General features: G+C 27.1%; 1 long non-coding RNA gene across 1 annotated transcript; it reads left to right on the top strand.

Moving 5' to 3' along the window:
* The first annotated feature begins 5,016 nt into the window (after window positions 1–5,016).
* Window positions 5,017–7,646, top strand: LOC135267201 (uncharacterized). Its single transcript, XR_010335558.1, has 4 exons — window positions 5,017–5,541; window positions 5,594–6,344; window positions 6,413–6,694; window positions 6,746–7,646. It is a non-coding gene; the product is annotated as an uncharacterized LOC135267201 (long non-coding RNA).
* Window positions 7,647–17,657: the final 10,011 nt, after the last annotated feature.

Raw genomic sequence — 17,657 nt, 5'->3', positions numbered from 1 at the left:
TATATCTCGAAAACAGTTACTCCTATCAATTTTTATCTGTTTACTAAAATTAAAGCTGATAAAATTTCTTACAAAATAGTTATTTGCATTTTTCATGTAGGACTAACCTTAAGCGAGATATAAGTTTGAAAATAATCAATATTTAAAAAAAAGTGCTTTAACAGAAAATGTCTTGTGATTTAAAATACACTTAATTTATTGGGTCCAATACATTATTAGAAGAAAAAGGAGGTGACTTAAAAGTCACAGAAGTCTTCAGAATCGTTTTTAAATGCTGCATTTTCGTCTTCGTCTCAAACATTGAAAACTGAATTACATTTTTGTTTAGTAACTGTAACAGTTTTCACTTTGGTTTTTTGCTTATATCTCGAAAACTATTATTCCTATCAATTTTTATCTTTCTTTCAAAATTAAAGCTGATAAAATTTCCTACAAAATAGTTAATTGCATTTTTCATGTAGGACTAACCATAAGCGAGATATAAGTTTGAAAATAATTAATATTAAAAAAAAGTGCTTTAACAGAAAATGTCTTGTGATTTAAAATACACTTAATTTAATGGGTCCAATACTTTATTAGAAGAAAAAGGAGGTGACATAAAAGTCACTGAAGTCTTCAGAGTCGATTTTAAATGCTGCATTTTCGTCTTTGTCTCAAACATTGAATACTGAATTACATTTTTGTTTAGTAACAGTTACAGTTTTCTTATTGGTTTTTTGCTTATATCTCGAAAACAGTTACTCCTATCAATTTTTATCTTTCTCTCAAAATCAAAGCTGATAAAATTTCCTACAAAATAGTTATTTGCATTTTTCTTGTAGGACCAACCATAAGCGAGTTATAGAGTTGGATATAAATAATATTTAACAAAAACTTGCTTTAAAATAAAATGTTTGAAAAACTAAAAAATAAAATTTCCTACAAAATAGTAATTTGCATTTTTCATATAGGACTAACCATAAGCGAGATATAAGTTTAAAAATAATTAATATTTACAAAAAAAGTGCTTTAACAGAAAATGTCTTGTGATTTAAAATACACTTAATTTATTGGGTCCAATACTTTATTAGAAGAAAAAGGAGGTGACATAAAAGTCACCAAAGTCTTGAGAGTCGTTCTTAGTCGTCATATCAATAACAATTACATTAATAATAATAATACTAATAGTACTAAATTTGCTTATATGCAAGCGCTTTATTAAGGTAACAGTTTATTGGTTTCTTGCTTATATCTCGAAAACAGTTACTCCTATCAATTTTTATCTTTTTACTAAAATTAAAGCTGATAAAATTTCCTACAAAATAGTTATTTGTATTTTTCTTGTAGGACCAAGCATAAGCGAGTTATAGAGATAGATATAAATAATATTTAACAAAAATTTGCTTTAAAATAAAATGTTTGAAATACTGAAATTAAACTAAATTAATTGTGTCTAACACTTTAGTATAGGAAAAAGGAGAAGACATAAAAGTCACCAAAGTCTTCAGAGTCGTTTTTAGTCGTCATATTAATAACAATAACATTAATAATAATAATACTAATAGTACTAAATTTGCTTATATGCATGCGCTTTATTAAGGTAACAGTTTTTTGGTTTCTTGCTAATATCTCGAAAACAGTTACTCCTATCAATTTTTATCTGTTTACTAAAATTAAAGCTGATAAAATTTCCTACAAAATAGTTATTTGCATTTTTCTTGTAGGACCAACCATAAGCGAGTTATAGAGTTGGATATAAATAATATTTAACAAAAACTTGCTTTAAAACAAAATGTTTGAAAAACTAAAAAATAAAATTTCCTACAAAATAGTAATTTGCATTTTTCATGTAGGACTAACCATAAGCGAGATATAAGTTTAAAAATAATTAATATTTAAAAAAAAGTGTTTTACAGAAAATGTCTTGTGATTTAAAATACACTTAATTTATTGGGTCCAATACTTTATTAGAAGAAAAAGGAGGTGACATAAAAGTCACCAAAGTCTTGAGAGTCGTTCTTAGTCGTCATATCAATAACAATAACATTAATAATAATAATACTAATAGTACTAAATTTGCTTATATGCAAGCGCTTAATTAAGGTAACAGTTTCTTGCTTATATCTCAAAAACTTACATTTTTGTTCAGTAACTGTAACAGTTTTTACTTTGGTTTTTTGCTTATATCTCGAAAACAATTACTCCTATCAATTTTTATCTTTTTTTCAAAATTAAAGCTGATAAAATTTCCTACAAAATAGTTATTTGCATTTTTTTTGTAAGACCAACCATAAGCGAGTTATAGAGTTGGATATAAATAATCTTTAACAAAAATTTGCTTTAAAATATAATGTTTGAAAAACCGAAATTAAACTAAATTAATTGAGTCTAACACTTTAGTATAGGAAAAAGGAGAAGACATAAAAGTCACCAAAGACTTCAGAGTCGTTTTTAGTCGTCATATTAATAACAATAACATTAATAATAATAATAATGCTGCATTTTCGTCTTCGTCTCAAATATTGAAAACTGAATTCCATTTTTGTTCAGTAACAGTTACAGTTTTCTTATTGGTTTTTTGCTTATATCTCGAAAACAGTTACTTCTATCAATTTTTATCTTTTTTTCAAAATTAAAGCTGATAACATTTCCTACAAAATAGTTATTTGCATTTTTTTGTAGGACCAACCATAATCGAGTTATAGAGTTGGATATAAATAATCTTTAACAAAAATTTTCTTTAAAATAAAATGTTTGAAAAACTAAAATTAAACCAAATTAATTGTGTCTAACACTTTAGTAGAGGAAAAAGGAGAAGACATAAAAGTCACTAAAGTCTTCAGAGTCGTTTTTAGTCGTCATATTAATAACAATAACATTAATAATAATAATACTGATAGTACTAAATTTGCTTATATGCAAGCGCTTAATTAATGTAACAGTTTTTTGGTTTCTAGCTTATATCTCGAAAACAGTTACACCTATCAAATTTTATCTTTCTTTCAAAATTAAAGCTGACAAAATTTCCAACAAAGTAATTATTTGCATTTTTCTTGTAGGACCAAGCATAAGCAAATTATAGAGATGAATATAAATAATTTTTAACAAAAATTTGCTTTAAAATAAAATGTTTGAAAAACTGAAATTAAACTAAATTAATTGTGTCTAACACTTTAGTGGAGGAAAAAGAAAAAGACATAAAAGTCTTTAAAGGTTTCAGAATCGTCTTTAGTCGTCATATTAATAACAATAACATTAATAAACTAATAGTACTAAATTTGCTTATATGCAAACGCTGCATTAAGGTAATAGTTTTTTGGTTTCTTGCTTATATCTCGAAAACAGTTACTCCTATCAATTTTTAACTTTTCACCAAAATTAAAGATGATAAAATTTCCTGCAAAATAGTTATTTGCATTTTTCATGTAGAACAAACCATAAGCGAGATATAAGTTTGAAAATAATTAATAATTAAAAAAAAAATGTGTTTTAACAGAAAATGTCTTGTGATTTAAAATACACTTAATTTATTGGGTCCAATACTTAATTAGAAGAAAAAGGAGGTGCAAATAACTATTTTGTTGGAAATTTTATTAGCTTTAATTGTGAAAGAAAGATAAAATTTGATAGGAGTAACTGTTTTCGAGATATAAGCAAAAAACCAATAAGAAAACTGTAACTGTTACTGAACAAAAATGTAATTCAGTTTTCAATGTTTGAGACGAAGACAAAAATGCAGCATTTAAAAACGACTCTGAAAACTTCAGTGACTTTTATGTCACCTCTTTTTTCTTCTAATAAAGTATTGGACCCAATAAATTAAGTTTATTATAAATCACAAGACATTTTCTGTTAAAACACTTTTTTTTAATTATTAATTACTTTCAAACTTATATCTCGCTTATGGTTAGTTCTACATGAAAAATGCAAATAACTATTTTGTAGGAAATTTTATCACCTTTAATTTTGGTGAAAAAGTAAAAATTGATAGGAGTAACTGTTTTCGAGATATAAGCAAAAAACAAAAAAACTGTTACTTTAATTAAGCGCTTGCATATAAGCAAATTTAGTACTACTAGTATTGTTATTATAAATGTTATTGTTATTAATATGACGACTAAAGACAACTCTAAGACTTTAGTGACTTTTATGTCTCCTCCTTTTTCCTCTACTAAAGTGTTAGACACAATTAATTTAGTTTAATTTCAGTTTTTCAAACATTTTATTTTAAAGCAAATTTTTGTTAAATATTAAAAACTATAAAATGGCTTAGATTGCCTAAAACACACATCACACATGATCTTTTGCATAGAAATGATAAAACGCTCATATAACACAAAATAAGCTTCATTTTTGCTTAGAAAACTAAGCTTACTTTTATTACTACTATTATTATTATTTTTATTATTATTATTATTATTATTACTATTATTATTATTATTATTATTATTATTATTATTATTATTAATATTATTATTATTAAAAACCGATTATAACTTTTGTATAGTAAATGTTTTTATACCAGTTTTAAAATGAGTTATTAATTTTAGACAATTTCTTGTCTAAAAACACAGATCACAGATGATCTCTTGCATAGAAATGAGAAAACCCTCAGATAACACAAAATAAGCATCATTTTTGCTTAGAAAAACTAAGCTTTAATTTAGAAAGAAATTCATTATTATAAGTATTATTATCATTATTATTATTATTATTATTATTATTATTATTATTATTATTATTATTATTATTATTATTTCTTTTATTACTATTATTATTATTATTATTATTATTATTATTATTATTATTATTATTATTATTATTAACTTTTGTATAGTAAATGTTTTTATACCAGTTTTAAAATGAGTTATTAATTTTAAACAATTTCTTGCCTAAAAACGCTCATATAACACACAAAATAAGCTTTATTTTTGCTTAGAAAACTAAGCTTATTTTTATTACTATTATTATTATTTTAATTATTATTATTATTGTTATTATTATTATTATTATTATTATTATTGTTATTATTATTATTATTATTATTATTATTATTATTATTATTAACATAGATTCTTTGCTGAGGTTAACACCTTTATAGCAAAATATCAAGAAATACGGTTTCGTGTTAAATAAAACACCATTGAATAATGAAAAATGAAATACAATTTTAATCTACAGTTAAATTAGTTAATTAATAAAGGTTAATGTTAATTATTGTAATGTGTCATATTGATTCTTGAAGGAAGAAACAGTAACAGCTGCAACAACGTTATCAGGCAAGCCATTCCATATATCAAATGCACGATTTGTCAAATAATTCTTTCTAACGGTAGTCTTAAATAGTTCTTTTTTCAGCTTATAAGAATGACCTCTAAGTCTGTCATGATATTGAATTTGCAAGAAATTGCGTGTTACTCCAGGAAATAAACCATGAGTAAGCCGAAAAATTTGAATTGCATCTGCCCTGTTTTGACGAGCACGTAGATCTGGTATTTTGAGTATTTCAAGACGTTGTTCATATGAAACTTGTCTTAAACAGTGTGTCCATCTAGTTACCAGGTGCTGAGTTCTTTCCAGCAAATCAATATCCTTTAACAAATAAGGTCTCCAGACTGGAATGGCAAATTCCAAATGCGGCCTTATGTAAGTGATGTACACCTTTGAAATAAAACTGACTGAAGGATTTGGAAAAACATGCTTTAGCAAATAAAACATTTTACGCGCTCGACCCACTGATGCTAGACATTGCTCTGACCATCCTAACTTATCATTTACAATGACCCCTAGATCTTTGGTTGAGGTTTTTACACTCAGGAGTGTGCCATTTATATGGTAAAGGTACTTTGGGTTGTTGTGGCCACACTGAAGTACACAGCATTTTGCAATATTTAGTGGTATTTGCCACTTCTCGCTCCATTGGAAGATTAAATTAAGTTGGTCTTGCAAGTCCGTGACAAGTGGGTTAGCAAATAACTTAATATCATCCGCATATGCTGAATAGCTGTCCAGTGAAAACAATAAATCTGCTGTATATAACAAGAATAAAATTGGTCCAAGAACTGATCCCTGTGGGACCCCACTTAATACTGGTTTAGAGTACGAAAATTTACCACAGACTTTTACACAATAGTTTCGATTTGATAGAAACGCTCGGATCCAATCAAGCAAATTTCCTGTTACACCATAGGACTCCAGTTTTGCTAACAAGAGATTGTGAGGGACTTTATCAAAGGCTTTACTAAAATCAAGGTAAATTATGTCTACAGGTTGGTTAGTGTCTAACATTTTTGTCCATAGATTTGTGCAGGATAGCAAATTTGTGACAACTGACCTACCTGGTAAAAAGCCGTGCTGATGCTCAGGTATTAAATTATTTTTTCTCATGTAAGTTAATAGTTCCTTGACTATAACTTTTTCCATAATTTTACAGCATGTCGACGTGAGACTTACAGGTCTATAGTTAGCAGGATCAAGTTTATCTCCTGACTTGTACAAAGGCGTGATTGTTGCTTGCAACCACTCGTAGGGCAAAGTGCCTTGTAAGAATGATTTTGTCATCATTTTGGCAAGTGGGCCCGACAACGAAGCAGCACAAGTTCTCAGGAGTTTGGGAGGTATCTGATCCGGACCTGGAGCTGTATTTAATTTAATGGCACAGAGTTGGCTTTTTACCAGATCCGGAGTAAAATTAATATAAGACAACCCACTAAATGTACTTGTAGGCATAAATGACGGTATATTATTATTAATGTTTAAATTATAGGTAGCAGCAAAACTGTCCGCTAAAGTGTTTGCAGTTTCTGTATGATCGGAGCAGAGTAGACCTGAAGCATTTCGTACTAAAGGGACCGACACACGACTAGAGATAAATTTACGTACATGGGAATAAAATAGTTTTGGTTTATTTAATATAGAATTTTCATAATTACACCTGGCTATTTGTAAATCAGATTTTAGTTGGTTAGAAAATCTTTTATAAGCAGAAAAATTATCTTCAGTAGGCTTCCTTTTAAATTTTTTCCATAATTTAGCTTTGTATTTTATTTTGTCAAGCATGTGTTGATTTATCCACGGTTTATCTTTTCTCAGTCGGTTTGTAAACAGTCTGGAATTTGTTGTAATGCAAGTTTGTAAAATCGATTTAAAATGTTTCCATTGTTCTTCCGCATTTAGTGAATCTAAACCATTCCAGTCGTAAGTCAAGAGACTTTCGTCTATGCGAGTGTAGTCAACAATTGATGTTGTTTTAATTCTTGCATTTGGCTCTGAATATATCATAATTTGTAACTCAATTTCGATTTTTGAATGATCAGATGTACCTACAGGATTCGAAACGTTTAAAGACGATACAAGGTTAACGTCAGACAAAATTACCAAATTAAGTAATGAAGGACGTTGTTGGGATCTAAATCGTGTAGGTTCAGTGACTATTTGTGACAAATTATTCTCCAAGAGCAATTCAGAAAATTGTTTTTCGATGATTGTTTGACCTGTTGTGTTTTTAGCAGACCAGTCTATACATGGAAAATTGAAATCTCCCATGATAATTAAGTTAGGATACTGATTAATAGTTGATTGTATGGTATTAAATAGATTTTTATCATTTTCGTGATTGTTAAAAGACGCTCCTGTTGGTGGTCTGTAAATACATGCTATAACAAAGGTTTGTTCATTTCCTTCAAATTTTAACCATAGAGAATCATAAGGTTTAACAGATATGCAAATTTGAGTAATTTTAAAAAATTTTGAAATTTTAATTTTATCTACATAAAAACACACACCGCCACCTTTTTGAGATAGGCGATCATCTCTGTAAATAGAGTAATTTTCAATGTGTACAGCATCATCAGAGATAGACGGATTAAGCCAAGTCTCCGTGAGTGCGATAATAGAAGGTCTAAATTCAGTTACTTCTAATAACAAATCATTAAATTTTGAAGATAAAGATGCGATATTCGTATACAGAAGAGCCATTGAACAAGGGTAAATATTTAGTTTTTTTGATGTGAAATAATTTTTGGTACGTGGTTAACGTATTTAATTGTCAAGTCCTTTTCGCCAACATCAAGTCTTCGCTTTAATTCATCACGCAAATTGTTTAAATGTTTTAGTTGACCCGGGGTTTTATCATCACTAATAGTAATGTGAGCAAATTGTGGGTGCTGCAGCAAAGACGATTTTTTCTTCAAGCATAGACGTGCCATTTGTTGAGTTTTAAATTGCAATTTTAATAAGCGAGGTTTATCACCGACGGTTTTTCCTACGCGAAAAACATTTTCCGGACCAATCACAAGTGATGGATCAATGACCTCGAGGACATCATTTACCACATCCACGTCTTGTTTATTAGCGACAGGTTTAACATTGTACATAATAACATTGCACGCACGAGCCGACCTGTCCACAGATTCGGCGATAATTTCTTCGCGGTTTATAGCTTGAGACGTATTGTTATTAATAATAAGAGATTCGAGTTTGCTAAGACGCTCATCAAATGATGATTTTATGTCATTTACGAGTTTTTTAATTTCTGAAATTGCTGTGATAGTTACGTTGCATCTATTACAAAACAGTTTGATATTTGGAGAGCGAGACTGAGAAATAAAGGCGATTTCATTTTCGCTTATTTTGAGGCAACGACAGTGAATATTTAGCGAACAGCCGTCACACACCACGATAGGTGTATCACGACTTACGCTTTTAAAACAGTGGCAGCAATTAAATTCAGCCATTAAATTTAGTGATTTAAACTGAAATTAATGAAATTAATGTAGACAAAATTTGGACACCAGACGCTCACTCTGCGACAGAGCGATAAATACTAAATTTTCACTGCGCCGCGCCGCCGCGATACCAGCTGCTGCTGCTATAGAGGGGCGAGCGCTATCTTATACTGCCGCGATAAGATATAATTATGCGTATCTAATGACGGATATTAACGAATTAAACAAGAATAACTTACCGAAATCGCAAAAATAGTAATTTCCAGAGGAAACAACAACAACCACATACACCCAGATATCAAATTCAACAATCAACATCAAGAATCAACCACTGAAAATGAATCCCAAAGGCAAGAGCACGCAGAGACACGACTGCACTCTCATACGCACTCTATTATTATTATTATTATTATTATTATTATTATTAAAAACCGATTATAACTTTTGTATAGTATTGTTTTTATACCAGTTTTAAAATGAGTGATTAATTTAGCCAATTTCTTGCCTAAAAACTATAAAATGGCTTAGATTGCCTAAAAACACAGATCACACATGATCTTTTGCATAGAAATGAGAAAACGCTCATATAACACAAAATAAGCTTCATTTTTGCTTAGAAAACTAAGCTTACTTTTATTACTACTATTATTATTATATTTATTGATATTATTATTATTATTATTATTACTATTATTATTATTATTATTAATATTATTATTATTAAAAACCGATTATAACTTTTGTATAGTAAATGTTTTTATACCAGTTTTAAAATGAGTTATATTAAATATTAATTTAGACAATTTATTGCCTAAAAACACAGATCACTGATGATCTCTTGCATAGAAATGAGAAAACGCTCAGATAACACAAAATAAGCATCATTTTTGCTTAGAAAAACTAAGCTTTAATTTAGAAAGAAATTCAATATTATAAGTATTATTATCATTATTATTATTATTATTATTATTATTATTATTATTATTATTATTATTATTATTTTTTATTACTATTATTATTATTATTATTATTATTATTATTAACTTTTGTATAGTAAATGTTTTTATACCAATTTTAAAATGAGTTATTAATTTTAGACAATTTCTTGCCTAAAAACACAGATCACAGATGATTTCTTGCATAGAAATGAGAAAACGCTCATATAACACAAAAAGAGCTTCATGTTTGCTTAGAAAACTAAGCTTACTTTTATTACTATTATTATTTTTATTATTATTATTATTATTATTACTATTATTAGTATTATTATTTTTATTATTATTATTATTATTATTATTATTATTATTATTATTATTATTATTATTATTATTATTATTATTATTATTATTATTATTATTATTAATATTATTATTATTGTTATTATTATTATTATTATTAAAAACTTATATTAAACAGACAGAAAACGTCGTATTCTGACACAAAAAAACGAATTACGTTATAGACTTGACGAGAACGGCGTATCTCGGACTCTTATAGGACTCTTATAGGGTCAAAAAGTATCAGTTTGGATTAAAATAAATTATTTTTGTTGACTCTCAGTCTGAATTGTTCATCAGTTCAAACAAAAACGGCTTATTTTAGACGATCTTTTGCTTTGAACAAGAAAACTTACATCGAACAGACTAAAAACGTATTAATCTGGCATAAAAGAGCAATTTATGTATCACTTTGGATAAAGGCAGCTAACCCTATTCGTTTCATTGCTTAAAATAGACAAAATTGTTAATAAATCTAACAAAAACGCTGTATTCTAGCACAAAATACTAATTACATTATAGTTTCGACGAGAATAGCTTATTTGGAATGATTCTATGCTTCCAAACGAGTAAATTTTTATTAAACAGATGCCAAACATCATGTTTTGTCCTATAAAGACATTTTATATTGCAGTTTGTATTAAAACAAAATATTTTCGTTGATTCTTTGTTAGAAGCAGCAAACCTAACATTAAAGAATCTGAAAACTTTGTATTCGGACACAAACCACCGAATTTTGTATCAGTTTAGACAAAAACGGTTAATTTTCGACAATATTTTGCTTTGAACAAGAAAATTTATATCAAACTGACTAAAAACGTCTTATTTTAGCACAAAACAAAAGATTTGCGTTATAGTCTTGAAGCTGATTCATGACACAGTTTGGATAAAAACCAATTATTTTTGTTAATTCATTGTTACAAACAAGAAACCTTACATCAAAGAAACTGAAAACCCCTTATTCAGGCACAGAAATTCGAATTACGTTTCAGTCTGGACAAAAGCTGCTTATTTTAGACGATCCTTTGTTTTGAACACGAAAACTTACATTAAAAAGATTAAAAACGTCTTATTCTGGCTGAAAACTGCAAATTATATATTACTCTAGATAAAAGCAATTTATCCTGATTACTCCTTTACTTAGAATAGAGTAAACTTGTATAAAATTTAATGAAAACTTTAAATTTAGTCTCAAAAAAATACTTTACGTCATAGTTTTGACCAGCACTGTTTATTTCAAACGAATTTATGATTCGAAACTAATGAACTTTTATGGGGCAGATGCAAAACCACATATTACCATATAAAGCGTTGTTTTAAAGCAAAGTATTACCTTTTGCAACAAGAAATTTCACGTCAAAGAAACTGAAAACTTCGTATCCATGCATAAATATCGAATTACGTATCAGTTTAGGCAAATACAGCTTATTTTAAACGATTCATTGCTATAAACAAGAAAAATTTTATCAAGCATACTGAAAACGTCTTATTCTCGAAAATAAAAGCAAATTATGTATCAGTTTTGACAAAAGCGGATTACTCTATTTGATTCTATGCTTAGAGTAGAGTAAACTACTATAAAACGTAATGAAAACTCTATATTCAAGCTCAAAAGAACAAATTACGTTATAGTTTTGGCAAAAAAAAAATATTTCGGACGATTACATACTTCGAAGTAAGCAAACTTTAATTGAACAAGTGCAAAAGCTAATACTTTGCTTTAAAATAACGATTTATGTGGTAATATGGTATTTTGCATCTGTCCTATAAAAGTTTACTCGTTTCGCTCCATTGAATCATTCGAAAGAAATTATTTTGACACAACAACAACGAAAATAATTTGTTTTTGTTTAAACTGTAACATAAATCGCTTTTATAAAACGAACTAAGACGTTTGGCATCTGTTTATTGAAAGTTTTCTCGTTTGGGGGCATAAAATCGTTTGAAATTATTAGTTCTGGTCAAAACTATAACGTAAATTATTTCTTTGTATCACTTTAAAGATTTGCGTTATAGTCTTGACGAGAACTGTTAATTTCAAACGATTCTATGCTTTGAAACCAGTATACTTTCACTGAACAGAGGCAAAACGTCTGATTTCGCCTTTAAAAAACGATTTATGTCACAGTTTGGATTAAAACCAATGATTTTCGTTTATTCATTGTTACAAACAAGAAACCTTACATCAAAGAAACTGAAAACCTCTTATTCAGGCCCAGAAAATCAAATTACGTTTCAGTCTAGACACAAATTGCTTATTTTAGACGATTCTTTCTTTTGAAGACGAAAACTTACATTAAAAAGATTAAAAACGTCTTATTCTGGCTCAAAACTGCAAATTATGTATTACTTTGGATAAAAGCAGTTTATCCTGATTACTCCTTTGCTTAGAATAGAGCAAACTTGTATAAAACTTAATGAAAACTTTAAATTTCGTCTCAAAGAAATAATTTACGTTATAGTTTTGACCAGAACTGTTAATTTCAAACGATTTTATGCCCCCAAACGAGAAAACTTTCACTAAACAAATGCCAAACGTCTTAGTTCGTTTTATAAAAGCGACTTATGTAACAGTTTAAACAAAAACAAATTATTTTCGCTGTTGTTGTGTTAAAATAATTTATTTCGAATGATTCAATGGAGCGAAACGAGTAAACTTTTATAGGACAGATGCAAAATACCATATTACCACATAAATCGTTATTTTAAAGCAAAGTATTAGCTTTTGCACTTGTTCAATTAAAGTTTGCTTACTTCGAAGTATGTAATCGTCCGAAATATTTTTTTTTGCCAAAACTATAACGTAATTTGTTCTTTTGAGCTTGAATATAGAGTTTTCATTACGTTTTATAGTAGTTTACTCTACTCTAAGCATAGAATCAAACAGAGTAATCCGCTTTTGTTAAAACTGATACATAATTTGCTCTTATTTTCGAGAATAAGACGTTTTCAATATGCTTGATAAAATTTTTCTTGTTTATAGCAAGGAATCGTTCAAAATAAGCTGTATTTGCTTAAACTGATACTTAATTCGATATTTATGCATGGATACGAAGTTTTCAGTTTCTTTGACGTGAAATTTCTTGTTGCAAAAAGAAATACTTTGCTTTAAAACAACGCTTTATATGGTAATATGTGGTTTTGCATCTGCCCCATAAAAGTTCATTAGTTTCGAATGATAAATTCGTTTGAAATAAACAGAGCTGGTCAAAACTATAATGTAAATTATTTCTTTGAGACGAAATTTAAAGTTTTCATTAAGTTTTATACAAGTTTACTCTATTCTAAGTAAAGGAGTAATCAGGATAAATTGCTTTTATCTAGAGTAATATATAATTTGCTGTTTTCAGCCAGAATAAGACGTTTTTAATCTTTTTAATGTAAGTTTTCGTGTTCAAGACAAAAGATCGTCTAAAATAAGCAGTTTTTGTCCAGACTGAAACGTAATTCGAATTTCTGTGCCTGAATAAGGGGTTTTCAGTTTCTTTGATGTAAGGTTTCTTGTTTGTAACAATGAATTAACAAAAATATTTGGTTTTTATCCAAACTGTGGCATGAATCAGCTTTAAGACTATAACGCAAATCTTTTGTTTTGTGCTAAAATAAGACGTTTTTAGTCAGTTTGATATAAGTTTTCTTGTTCAAAGCAAAATATTGTCGAAAATCAACCGTTTTTGTCTAAACTGATACAAAATTCGGTGGTTTGTGTCCGAATACAAAGTTTTCAGATTCTTTAATGTTAGGTTTGCTGCTTCTAACAAAGAATCAACGAAAATATTTTGTTTTAATACAAACTGCAATATAAAATGTCTTCATAGGACAAAACATGATGTTTGGCATCTGTTTAATAAAAATTTACTCGTTTGGAAGCATAGAATCATTTCAAATAAGCTATTCTCGTCGAAACTATAATGTAATTAGTATTTTGTGCTAGAATACAGTGTTTTTGTTAGATTTATTAACAATTTTGTCTATTTTAAGCAATGAAACGAATAGGATTAGCTGCCTTTATCTAAAGTGATACATAAATTGCTCTTTTATGCCAGATTAATACGTTTTTAGTCTGTTCGATGTAAGTTTTCTTGTTCAAAGCAAAAGATCGTCTAAAATAAGCCGTTTTTGTTTAAACTGATGAACAATTCAGACTGAGAGTCAACAAAAATAATTTATTTTAATCCAAACTGATACTTTTTGACCCTATAAAAGTCCTATAAGAGTCCGAGATACGCCGTTCTCGTCAAGTCTATAACGTAATTCGTTTTTTTGTGTCAGAATACGACGTTTTCTGTCTGTTTAATATAAGTTTTTAATAATAATAATAATAATAATAATAATAATAATAATAATAATAATAATAAAAATAATTATACTAATAATAGTAATAATAATAATAATAATAATAAAAATAATAATAGTAATAAAAGTAAGCTTAGTTTTCTAAGCAAAAATGAAGCTTATTTTGTGTGTTATATGAGCGTTTTCTCATTTCTATGCAAGAGATCATCTGTGATCTGTGTTTTTAAGCAAGAAATTGTCTAAAATTAATAACTCATTTTAAAACTGGTATAAAAACATTTACTATACAAAAGTTAATAATAATAATAATAATAATAATAATAATAATAATAACAATAATAATAATAATAATAATAATAATAATAATAATAATAATAACAATAATAATAATAATAATAATAATAATAATAATAATAATAATAATAATAAAAATAATAATAATAGTAGTAATAAAAGTAAGCTTAGTTTTCTAAGCAAAAATAAAGCTTATTTTGTGTTATATGAGCGTTTTCTCATTTCTATGCAAAAGATCATGTGTGATCAGTGTTTTTAGGCAATCTTAGCCATTTTATAGTTTTTAAGCAAGAAATTGGCTAAAATTAATCACTCATTTTAAAACTGGTATAAAATCATTTACTATACAAAAGTTAATAATAATAATAATAACAATAATAATAATAATAATAATAATAATAGTAATAGTAACAAAAGTAATAATAATAATGAATGAAGCTTATTTTGTGTGTTATATGAGCGTTTTCTCATTTCTATGCAAGAGATCATAAGAGATCATCTGTGATCTGTGTTGTTAGGCAAGAAATTGAATAAAATTAATAACTCATTTTAAAACTGGTATAAAAACATTTACTATACAAAAGTTAATAATAATAATAATAATAATAATAATAATAATAATAATAATAATAATAAAAGTAATAATAATAGTAGTAATAAAAGTAAGCTTAGTTTTCTAAGCAAAAATGAAGCTTATTTTGTGTTATATGAGCGTTTTATCATTTCTATGCAAAAGATCATGTGTGATGTGTGTTTTAGGCAATCTAAGCCATTTTATAGTTTTTAATATTTAACAAAAATTTGCTTTAAACTAAAATGTTTGAAAAACTGAAATTAAACTAAATTAATTGTGTCTAACACTTTAGTAGAGGAAAAAGGAGGAGACATAAAAGTCACTAAAGTCTTAGAGTTGTCTTTAGTCGTCATATTAATAACAATAACATTTATAATAACAATACTAGTAGTACTAAATTTGCTTATATGCAAGCGCTTAATTAAAGTAACAGTTTTTTTGTTTTTTGCTTATATCTCGAAAACAGTTACTCCTATCAATTTTTACTTTTTCACCAAAATTAAAGGTGATAAAATTTCCTACAAAATAGTTATTTGCATTTTTCATGTAGAACTAACCATAAGCGAGATATAAGTTTGAAAGTAATTAATAATTAAAAAAAAGTGTTTTAACAGAAAATGTCTTGTGATTTATAATAAACTTAATTTATTGGGTCCAATACTTTATTAGAAGAAAAAGGAGGTGACATAAAAGTCACTGAAGTTTTCAGAGTCGTTTTTAAATGCTGCATTTTTGTCTTTGTCTCAAACATTGAAAACTGAATTACATTTTTGTTCAGTAACAGTTACAGTTTTCTTATTGGTTTTTTGCTTATATCTCGAAAACAGTTACTCCTATCAAATTTTATCTTTCTTTCACAATTAAAGCTAATAAAATTTCCAACAAAATAGTTATTTGCACCTCCTTTTTCTTCTAATTAAGTATTGGACCCAATAAATTAAGTGTATTTTAAATCACAAGACATTTTCTGTTAAAACACATTTTTTTTTTAATTATTAATTATTTTCAAACTTATATCTCGCTTATGGTTTGTTCTACATGAAAAATGTAAATAACTATTTTGCAGGAAATTTTATCATCTTTAATTTTGGTGAAAAGTTAAAAATTGATAGGAGTAACTGTTTTCGAGATATAAGCAAGAAACCAAAAAACTATTACCTTAATGCAGCGTTTGCATATAAGCAAATTTAGTACTATTAGTTTATTAATGTTATTGTTATTAATATGACGACTAAAGACGCTTCTGAAACCTATAAAGACTTATATGTCTTCTCCTTTTTCCTCCACTAAAGTGTTAGACACAATTAATTTAGTTTAATTTCAGTTTTTCAAACATTTTATTTTAAAGCAAATTTTTGTTAAAAATTATTTATATTCATCTCTATAACTCGCTTATGCTTGGTCCTACAAGAAAAATGTAAATAATTACTTTGTTGGAAATTTTATCAGCTTTAATTTTGAAAGAAAGATAAAATTTGATAGGTGTAACTGTTTTCGAGATATAAGCTAGAAACCAAAAAACTGTTACATTAATTAAGCGCTTGCATATAAGCAAATTTAGTACTATTAGTATTATTATTATTAATGTTATTGTTATTAATATGACGACTAAAAACGACTCTGAAGACTTTAGTGACTTTTATGTCTTCTCCTTTTTCCTCTACTAAAGTGTTAGACACAATTAATTTGGTTTAATTTTAGTTTTTCAAACATTTTATTTTAAAGAAAATTTTTGTTAAAGATTATTTATATCCAACTCTATAACTCGCTTATGGTTGGTCCTACAAAAAAATGCAAATAACTATTTTGTAGGAAATGTTATCAGCTTTAATTTTGAAAAAAAGATAAAAATTGATAGAAGTAACTGTTTTCGAGATATAAGCAAGAAACCAATAAGAAAACTGTAACTGTTACTGAACAAAAATGGAATTCAGTTTTCAATATTTGAGACGAAGACGAAAATGCAGCATTATTATTATTATTAATGTTATTGTTATTAATATGACGACTAAAAACGACTCTGAAGTCTTTGGTGACTTTTATGTCTTCTCCTTTTTCCTATACTAAAGTGTTAGACTCAATTAATTTAGTTTAATTTCGGTTTTTCAAACATTATATTTTAAAGCAAATTTTTGTTAAAGATTATTTATATCCAACTCTATAACTCGCTTATGGTTGGTCCTACAAAAAAATGGAAATAACTATTTTGTAGGAAATTTTATCAGCTTTAATTTTAAAAAAAAGGTAAAAATTGATAGGAGTAACTGTTTTCGAGATATAAGCAAGAAACCAAAAAACTGTTACCTTAATAAAGCGCTTGCATATAAGCAAATTTAGTACTATTAGTATTATTATTATTAATGTTATTGTTATTAATATGACGACTAAAGACGACTCTGAAACATTTAGTGACTTTTATGTCTTCTCCTTTTTCCTATACTAAAGTGTTAGACCCAATTAATTTAGTTTAATTTCGGTTTTTCAAACATTTTATTTTATAGCAAATTTTTG

The sequence above is a fragment of the Tribolium castaneum genome, chromosome 1, assembly GCF_031307605.1.
Source record: "Tribolium castaneum strain GA2 chromosome 1, icTriCast1.1, whole genome shotgun sequence".
Lineage (NCBI taxonomy): Eukaryota > Metazoa > Arthropoda > Insecta > Coleoptera > Tenebrionidae > Tribolium > Tribolium castaneum.
The sequence above is the reverse complement of the archived record's forward strand: the minus strand, read 5'-3'. Positions and strand labels throughout refer to the sequence as shown.